Consider the following 9,883-nt stretch of genomic DNA (forward strand, 5'->3'; position numbering starts at 1 on the left):
TTGATGGCGGAATAAGATTATGATGTTTGGACTATATATTTGTTTACCAATATCATATTAGTATATTCTTAGAATTATATTAAGCCACCAATAAGATATTTATCCTCTCATTGGAAGTTCTCAAGCCGAACTGGACGATGTTGGATTTAGAATCTTATTAGATGGAAATGATATTGTGGACAAAACTGTTTGAATATACTAGTATAAAGATCATTCTTAGAGATAAGCCAATATACCATTGGTTAGTGTGAGCAATAGATAGCAGCAGAGCCACATTGGGCTTTATAATCTTGTAAGAAGGATAAAAGGTTTTACACTTTTCAGATATTATTTTTGCCAATTTGCTTGCCTAAAAAAAGGAAAATAAAAGTTATTTTCTTCTCTTTGGTTACCTGGGTGAAATTTTCTACCTTTGGCCCTTGGCCTACATTTTATCGTGAAATAGTAATCATGGGATGGAAATTGCAGGCTGGAACATATATCAAGGAGTTTGTTCATGGGGATCTTGGGCGCACCAATCCAAGGTAAAAACACGATTGAATAGTGTTCCGACAAAAATCCTTGCTCCAGTTCATTTTTCTTGTCGTGCATAGATATTTTATTTAGACAACTGATATTTGGACACAATCAAGACCATCAAGATAGCAAAAAGGATAATGTTCATGCTACAGTACCACTGCACACACAAAATGACAACACTGTTTATACTATAGTGCCATCTTTTTTGTCATGACCAAATATTATTTTTCTTTTATTTATGTTGAACTTTTTGTTTATCTGTTTTTTTACAGCATTGGATCAATTCTAGGATGCAGAGCAAGATACTGCAACGTGATGTTACAAATATAAAAATGGACTATTTCCTGATTGAATGAGGTTATATACAGTTCTTGAGAATCAGTTTTAGATTGCCTTACTACCTGAACCAGAGTAATTTTTGATGTGTTTCGCTTGAAACTCATGACTTCCAACTTCCAGTATAAATTGTAAAATCATGGGTTTGGATCTTAAATACATGTTTTTTGGCTGATCATCGTTAGTTGTAAAAGTTGAGGAAAATGATGTGGACAACGATACTCACTAACATTTTGGTCGAGTGAATCATTGGCAATTGGCACCCGGCAACGGGTTATCTAGGCTATAATATTTGGTGAGATTGAAAGACAATCCATCACATTTGGGGACTAGTTTATTTGTATGATGATGGGATTGGTGATATACAAATATTATTCTGGACAAAAATAATTATTGTTACTCATAAATGACAATGCAAGTGGTTTAATTCCAATGATGATCATTATTATCATTTAACACCTGAATTACAATATTGTCAATGATCATTATTATCATTTTGAGAAGTGTGCCTTTATTAAAAATTGTAGCACCATTCCACGAGCTCTTTCTTGTCATTAATTTAACCCAAATGGATTGTCTTTAAAAGGTTCAAGAAGTTAGATTATTCAATAAACCTCAGGCTCAACTTTTCTTTGTTACCAAATCTCATAATTCCCTTTATCGGGGCTGCTTTAAGAAACACATTATCGCCCATTTTAAAATCTAAGTTCCTCTTACGATTGTTAGCATAGATCTATTGTCTGCATTGAGCCACTTTCGTTCTTTCACTTATCGGCATACCATTTTCTAGAAGTTGGTTGACCGTTAGTGTCCAAAAACTAAACTTTTAATTCTTGTTGGATGTCCATTAGCTGTTTTCTCCTAAATGGTTAGCCGGTTTTATCCAAAACCTGATCTCCAATTTTTACACGATACCAGTTAGTCGATTACACACTAAGGTGGCGTTTGTTTTTTTGTTTGAAATCTGAATAAACCTGAATTAGTCTGAATTCTGAATAGATCTGAATATCCGAATCTGAATAATATGTTTGTTTTTTTCGTCTGAATCTCGGAAAATAAATATTAAGTTGTTTGTTTTTTTCAACTTAAAAAGCTGAAAATATGTACTTTTACATTTATATCCTTATTAAATTTGAATGTCAAATAAATAATATATTAAATACCACAATATTTTAACATTTATAAGTAAAACTATATTCAAGTGAATACATAATTATTTTGGAATTTTAATATATAAAATACCATAAATTTCAAATTTTATCGTATATAATATAAGAAAGAAAAAACATGGATATTTTTATGTGGGGTAAATGTCTATGGGTGAGTTTTGGGATAGACATGAAAAATATATTATAAAACAGGGATATTTTTGACATTAGCAAGTAATTGACTTAATTAAAGTTTCTCCATTAAGTAAAAAGCCAAAAAAATTGGCTTATGTTATTAAGTCAAAATTATCAAAAAAGTCTCATTGAGTTATAAAAACAAACACCTCTAATTAACTTAATTAATTAAGTTAAGTCACTTTAAGTCATTAAGTTAAAAAAACAAACGCCACCTAACTGTTAGTCAATTTCATCCAGAGAGGTTGTAATCTTGTCTCAATGCAATCGATTGGCTGTTTTCTAAGTTAACAGGAAACTGTTTATTACCATAAATTTATTCTTTGCTCAATTCATTACACGGCTTAAGAACTTTGATCCGTTTTTAAAGACTTCTTCAAACTTAATCAATTTAAAACGTGTTTGTTATCATCAAAATCATCATTATGAAAACATACATGCTAACATTCTCCCCTTGTTTTATGATGACAAACCTTTCAATATTATTAGAAAAGATTATGTTCTCCCCTTAAGTATATGGCCAATTAATTTTTAACCAAAAGTAAATTTATCCAATTAGTCAATTTCACAACCTTATAAGAATATATCTCGCCCTTCATTATTAAAAAGAAAAGAATGAAGTAGAATAGAGAGATAAGTACAGATATTACCCATGTTGTTTGAGCAAAAATTTCAACAAAACCTCCCCTTAAAAAATAAGCATAATACAAAATCAATTAAAAAAACACTTCCAAATAATCATAAATTGTCTCAACTCCAACAACAAATGAAAATAATTTCAACTTAATCAAACCAACAACACAAAGTGATATTCAACCCAATAATCAACATGCATATAATCATCAATCATCAAAAACATCAATTCAAATTAGAAATAACCATGCAATCCAAATACCATCATAAAAACTAAAAGAGTAAATATGACATAATGATATTATCCAAAACATAAAATGAGTGCAGTATTGTATGTGCGAAAGACATAAAGACATAAACTAATGAGGAGGTTGTGATGAGGATCCAGCGGGAGGGAAACCAAGTGTAGTAAGAATGCGTCGCTCACCATCCAAAATCTCCTGCTGCTAATCGAGAATCCTGCTGAAAATCAATGAATTGAGACTCAAGCTGCTATTGCTACTGTAGAGAAAGTGTTCGGACCTTGCCAAGTATGTGTTGTATCAGGCCCTCAGATGTAGAAGACTCTTAACGAACATAAGGCTCATCATGCTCCTCTTATTCCTTAGTCTGTCCTTGTGCTGCTACAGCTCTGTGAGGTGCTCAAGGTCTAGCTCCAAGTCTTAAGTCTGGCAACTGATCCTCTGGGTAGACATCATTGAAGACTCTATCATCCTCACGAGCAGCCAACGTATCCTTATTCCTAGAAGGCGGAGTCTTAACACACTCCCCATGTCTACTATGAAAACTAATCCCTGAGATAATCTCCTTACCCAACTTCCTAATCTTAATAAACACGGGCTCAGTCAGGGGAATCTGAAAGTGCCTCAGAATCCTAGTGATGATGCTACCATAAGGAAAGGACCGGTTAGTCACAGTAGATGTGGATAACACATGACACATGATAGTGAATGCTAGTTTTACTTTCCTCCTTTGGATGAGGGAGTCAAGTAAACCAACATCTAACATAATCACTTTATCACTGTGACCCTGCTTAGGTGTAACCATGTGCTGAACGATACTATGAAGATACTGACCTAGAATGGTAAGAGTTATGACTGAAAGGATAATGAGCAGACGTCATAAAAAAGATTACGTCATCTGTAAATGTTCTTAACTGCCTCTATGCGATAGAATTGACTAAAATGAAGCTCTTTCCCAGAGGTATATAAATCTAAACCCTCATTAGATATCCCAAGCATACAACTTAGCTCAAAAACATCAAATTTTATCCGAACTCCACTACCATGGGTTACTACCCTATCATTTCGATAGCAAAAAGTTACATGTTAGAGTAAAAACGCCCGAACTAAATTTTCACAAACTCTTTCTTCTACACTCAAGGCTTCTTTTTATTGGCCTAGCATTTGTCTAATAGTTCTCCCACATATGGTAATATCAAAAAAATCATTAATGCCTGTGTAGTAAGAGGGAATTACCATTTTGCCCATAAAGCTCGTGTGGAATCTCCGAACCATGTGAGGAAATGGGAAATGGAGTTTGTCAAACTCCTAAGTGTTGATCTTAGAGGAGGTAGGATTCCTCGGAGCAGCCTGTTTGGTTCTGGCACCCCTCCTTGGTGGTTGACCACTGGCCATTATAGTGAAATTTGGGATTTTTGAAAATGGAGGTGTTTGAAGGAAATAGAACCGATTGTAATGAAGTCAGAGGGTAAAGGAAGGTATCTATAGGTCAATTTGTTCAAAAATGGATGGAAACAGTTTGGCTAAACCTAGATTTTCAATTTGGAATTTTAGATTTTTGGGCTTGAAATTGGGTTTTGATTGTGAAAATAAGGAGTTTGGGATAATTAAAAGGGTTATGGAGTCTGGTTCAAGACCAAGGAAAAAATGAAGAAGAAAATGCTATTGTTATATTATTGCATGATATCGACAAGCCATTTTCTGCTTATCGGCGAGCCGTTAGTGTTCAGAACCTTATACAAAATTAAAGCACCGTATCGGTCAACTGTTTTCGTGTTAATAGTGAACCGATAACAGGCAAAAAGCACACTAAATTTTTCTTTGTAAATAGTGATATGATATCCCATTGTTGTCGAACCGTTATCGTCCAGAATGCATTCCCTTAATTTTTTTGTCTTAAAACGATTAACCGTTTATTGAGTAAACGACAATTCGTTTTCTTCAACTATGATTTTGCACATCTATTTTGATTTTTGGCCAAAAATCAAAATTCCTTTCTAGATCATTTCTTAAACCTAAAATGTTTCAGAGGCCATTTAATGCATGATTCATGAATGCATACATAAGTAAACACATCAAACATATCAATCGCAAATAACATACAATTAATGCAATCTTTGAAACAAGCTTAGATGCAACATTCATCATGCCAAGCTCATGTCTAATTTTAATGAACTGATATTCACTAAGAGGTTTTGTGAAGATATCTACAAGCTGATTTTTAGTGGAAACAAACGCTAATGCAATGTCTTCTTTTTTAACATGATCTCTTAAAAAATGATGTGTAATTTCTATATGTTTGGTTATGTTAGTCTGAAGGGCTATACAAACTATAATTATGACGATAACAAACATGCATTATTATATTTCATAATATCACTAGTTCTTGAAGGGCAAAATTTATTCAAGTGAATCAAGCGAAATCAAGTTTAAGACACTCAATGGACAACGGCACGACCAAGAAAGAGTAATAGCTCAAAGTGATCTTCACTACTATAATTCTTGTAAAGCTAGTATGATTTAAAGTATGCATGATTTAGCATTTGAAAAGCTCAAGATTTTGTTTAATAAATCATCATTTTTTTCATAACCTAAAGGTTTTATAATGATAAGATGAGTAATTTTATGAAATCGGTTGTTTTTCAAAATATAAACTAAAATGAAAGAGTTTTGAAATGTTTGATATTAGTAAGTATTGTTTTAATTTCTGGAAAAGGACCTATTTGCAAAAGTTTAAAATATTTTGAGCTATAGTATAATTTTTAAAAGTTTTAGGCCAATGTATAAATATTAAAATTATAGCAGCTAGCTGGCCAAAATGTGGCGACTAACCGCTTAGGAAGACAGTAGCGGCTAGCTGGCTCAGGGTGGCGGCTAATCGTTTCGGCAAATTTTCAAATTTAAAATTGCAACGGTAACTTGCCACATAAGCCTAGCGGCTAATCGCCTGATTCTAGCGGTGATCTCGCAAGTTTTAGAGGTCAATAACAACTAGTTTGCTTGTCCAAACTATAAAACCTTAAATCAAAATTAAATTTAATAAGTTTTTCAAGCAAAAAATAATTCATACAACATATCTTGAGCTTTCATTTTGCAAATCTTCATATATTATTTCATTGTTGAGCTACCATTTGTATATATACACTTGTGAGAGTGAGTACACCACCATCTTTGAGGTAGCAATCATCGAACATAAATCATTAGTTTTGTAAAATTTTAGTATATCGTGTTAACTTCTCGGCTTAAGTTTGTAATCTGTGCATGTTTAGAAAGAAACACTTTACAATCCTCAAGATGTGAGTGGAATCATAATGTCTGGCAAGTGAGAATTTAAATTCCTATTTCTAGGTTTTTTATTGAACACTATTTCAGCAAAATCAGTGCAATGTTCATCAATCGAGGGTTTGAAATCTCATGCAGATTCATTTTATCTTTACACAAATTTTGGAATTATGGGTAAATGATCTCCTAATTTGTTAAGGTATAAATTATGCTATAAAGGCCTCGAGTACAATAACAATAGACTCTTCTTCAAATGTGAAAAGTAGTCTCATTGAACAGCAAATTGCTTCATTATTTCTTTATTAAGCCAAAAGAATCAAGACTGACCCATGGGCGGATGCCAATTTTGTTAGGAAATTGGTGGGTGAAGTAGGGCCACAACTAAAATGAAATTGGAAGAAAATAAAGAACAAGTACAAAAGAGGACACTAGAAAATTACGTGGTTCGGCTTTTAGCCTACGTCCACGAGCAAAGACAGAAGGAAAATAGTTTACTAGTGATATGAGGATTACAAGTATTGTAATATTTTGGCTCATTACCCAGAACCCCAATACACCCAATCTCTCACTCACTAATTACACAAGAGTATTAGAACTCTTAATCTCTCACACAACTCTTAATTTTTCTCTCTCACAGTAGAAGAAAAGAATTGAAGAACAGATTATAGAAATGAGGGGGTGAGCCCCTCTATTTATAGCTAAAATTGGCTATTAGTTTAATATTTTTTTCCACTGCCATTATCTTCTTTTTCTTTCTTCTTCCTTGTCAAAGCTGTCTGCGTCCTTCATACTTTACTGCATTAAAATTTCTTCACTCTTCTAGATTTGTGGCTGTCAAAGCCAATTTGAATTTGACTTGTTAAAGCCACCGGCTTTGACAGCCATTATTTTGACATTCTCCCACTTGGAGATTTGATTGAGAATCAATCAATCTCCACACCATCCTTTATGTTTCGCCATTGTCATGTTGGTTACATCTTTGCTAGGCCACAAGAAGATCTGTTCCATACAAACGTGTCAGTATTAATTGGCTTGGTCATAACATCTGCTAGGTTTTCCTTTGTTTGGATTTTCTGCAAATCCACTTTTCCGTCTTCCATTACTTCTCGAACAAAGTGGTACTGAACTATTATGTGCTTTGTTCTAGAATGAAAGGCTAGATTCCTTGCAATGTGCAAAGCACTCTAACTGTTATAATACACAAAAATTTTCTCTTGTTTGTGCCCGAGTTCCTCCAATAACCTTTGTATCCAAATAGCTTCCTCGCAAGCTTGTGTAGCCGCCATGTTTTCTACTTCTGTTGTAGATAAAACCATAACGGTCTACAGTTTTGAAACCCATCTTACATCTCTTCCTACAAGAGTAAACACATAACCAATAATGGATTTCCTTTTATCAAGGTCTCCTGCAAAATCTGAATTCACGTAACCTCTGACAGTAAGTTCTAACCCTCCATAACATAATGCAACATTGGAGGTTCCTCTGATGTATCTCAGAATCCTCTTCACAACTATCCAATGCTCTCCACCAAGATTCGCCATGTATCGACTGACTGCTCCCACTGCTGATGCATATGGTCCTCGAGACATCTCCTTCCTATCTGCTTCATTGCTAGGACACATACTTGAGGATAATTTGAAATTAATAGGAAGTGGGGTAGAAATTGACTTACAGTCTTGCATGTTGAAGCGCCGCAAGATTTTCTTCAAGTAGTTCTTCTGAGAAAGTCAAATCTTCCTGTTATTTATGTCTCGGTGAATTTATATCCCTAGAATCTTATTTACTGGTCCCAAGTCCTTCATTTCAAACTCCTTAGCCAATTGTGCCTTCAATTCTTAGACTCAAACTTTGTTGGAGCTTGCTACTAACATGTCATCCACGTACAACAACAAAATGATGAAATCATTATCTTCAAAACTCTTGTAATATGCACAATGGTCTGAACTAAGTCTGCTGTATCTAAGGTTCATGATGAAGGAATCAAATCTCTTATACCAACACATCGGCACCTGTTTGAGACCGTATAGAGATTTGTTCAACCTGCAAATCAAGTTCTCATTTTCCTTTTCAACAAAACCTTCTGGTTAGAGCATATAAATTTCTTCTTCAAGTTCTCCATGAAGAAATGCAGTTTTCACATCTAACTGCTCTAGATGTAGGTCAAATATAGCACATATTGCCAAGACTACTCTGACTGTTGTGAGTCGAACCATCAGAGAAAATATCTCGTTGAAGTCAATACCTTCTTTTTGAGCATATCCTTTCACCACCAATCTTACACGATACCGCTCCACTTGGTCATTGCCATTACATTTGATCTTGTAGACCCATTTGTTTCCAATAGCTTTTCTTCTATGTAGTAGTGGTACAAGTTCCCATGTCTTATTCTTGTGTAGAGTTTTAATTTTTTCCTTTATTGCTGTCAAAGCAATATCTGAGCTGTTTAGAGATTCATGGAAAGTTGATGGCTCTCCATCCTCTGTTAGAAGACAATATGCAACATTGATCTCTGTAACATACTCCGAATGTCACGCTGGCGGTCGTCTCTCACGAGTTGACTGACAAACTTCTGGAGCCTTAGACTCGACTGGTTCTTGTTCATCATGCTCCAGTGCTGCTTTAGAAGAATCTGAATCTTCTTTTTCTAGATTATTTTTCACATATACTAGTATAATTTATGACTTTTCTTTTATAGTGCTATCATCCTCATCTCTCTTTTGTAGTTGATCTTCTACAAAGATAACATCTCTGCTGATGATAATCTTGTGGGCAGTGGGGTCCCACAGACGATACCCCTTTACTCCATCAGCATACCCCAAGAAGATACACGTCCTAGATTTTAAATCCAGCTTTATTCTTTCTTGGGCATTGTACATCACGTACACAGGACATCCAAATGCATGTAAATGAGAGGAATCTACTGGCTTTCTAGTCCACATCTTCATCGCTGTCTTCAGCCCAATTGTTGTGAATGGCATCCGATTTACTATATAATAGGCAGTTTTGGCTGCTTCTACCCAGAATGAATTTGGTAGACCAGCAGTCCTCAACAAAGCTCTTATTTGTTCTGTAAGAGTCCCGTTCATCCACTCTGCCACTCCATTTTGTTGAGGAGTGTATGCTACCGTGAACTGCCTCTGAATACCTTCTTGCTTACAGAAAACAAGAAACTCACCGTCTGTATACTCTCCACCATTATATGTCCTCAAGCACTTAATTCTTTTGCCGGATTCAAGTCTACCCGCGCTTTGTATTCTATACGCAGTAGCTTCCTGTAGTGTTTCTCCTTTAAGCATGAATAGATTAGCACTGATCTTTTCTGCCTTTATCAATACAAGTGCGCCTTTAACAATTTTCATAATTCTATTATCTACATGAGTTTTGTACCCATGACTATCTATTTGTCCTAAAGATAATAGATTCATCCTCAAGCCTTTGACATGTCGTACCGCCTCAATTGTGCGAACTGTACCATCAAATATTTTTATTTTGATAGTACCAATGCCAACGATCTCCAAGGCATAATCA

The sequence above is a fragment of the Citrus clementina genome, unplaced genomic scaffold (genome assembly GCF_000493195.1).
Source record: "Citrus clementina cultivar Clemenules unplaced genomic scaffold, Citrus_clementina_v1.0 scaffold_3, whole genome shotgun sequence".
In the NCBI taxonomy this organism is placed as follows: domain Eukaryota; kingdom Viridiplantae; phylum Streptophyta; class Magnoliopsida; order Sapindales; family Rutaceae; genus Citrus; species Citrus x clementina.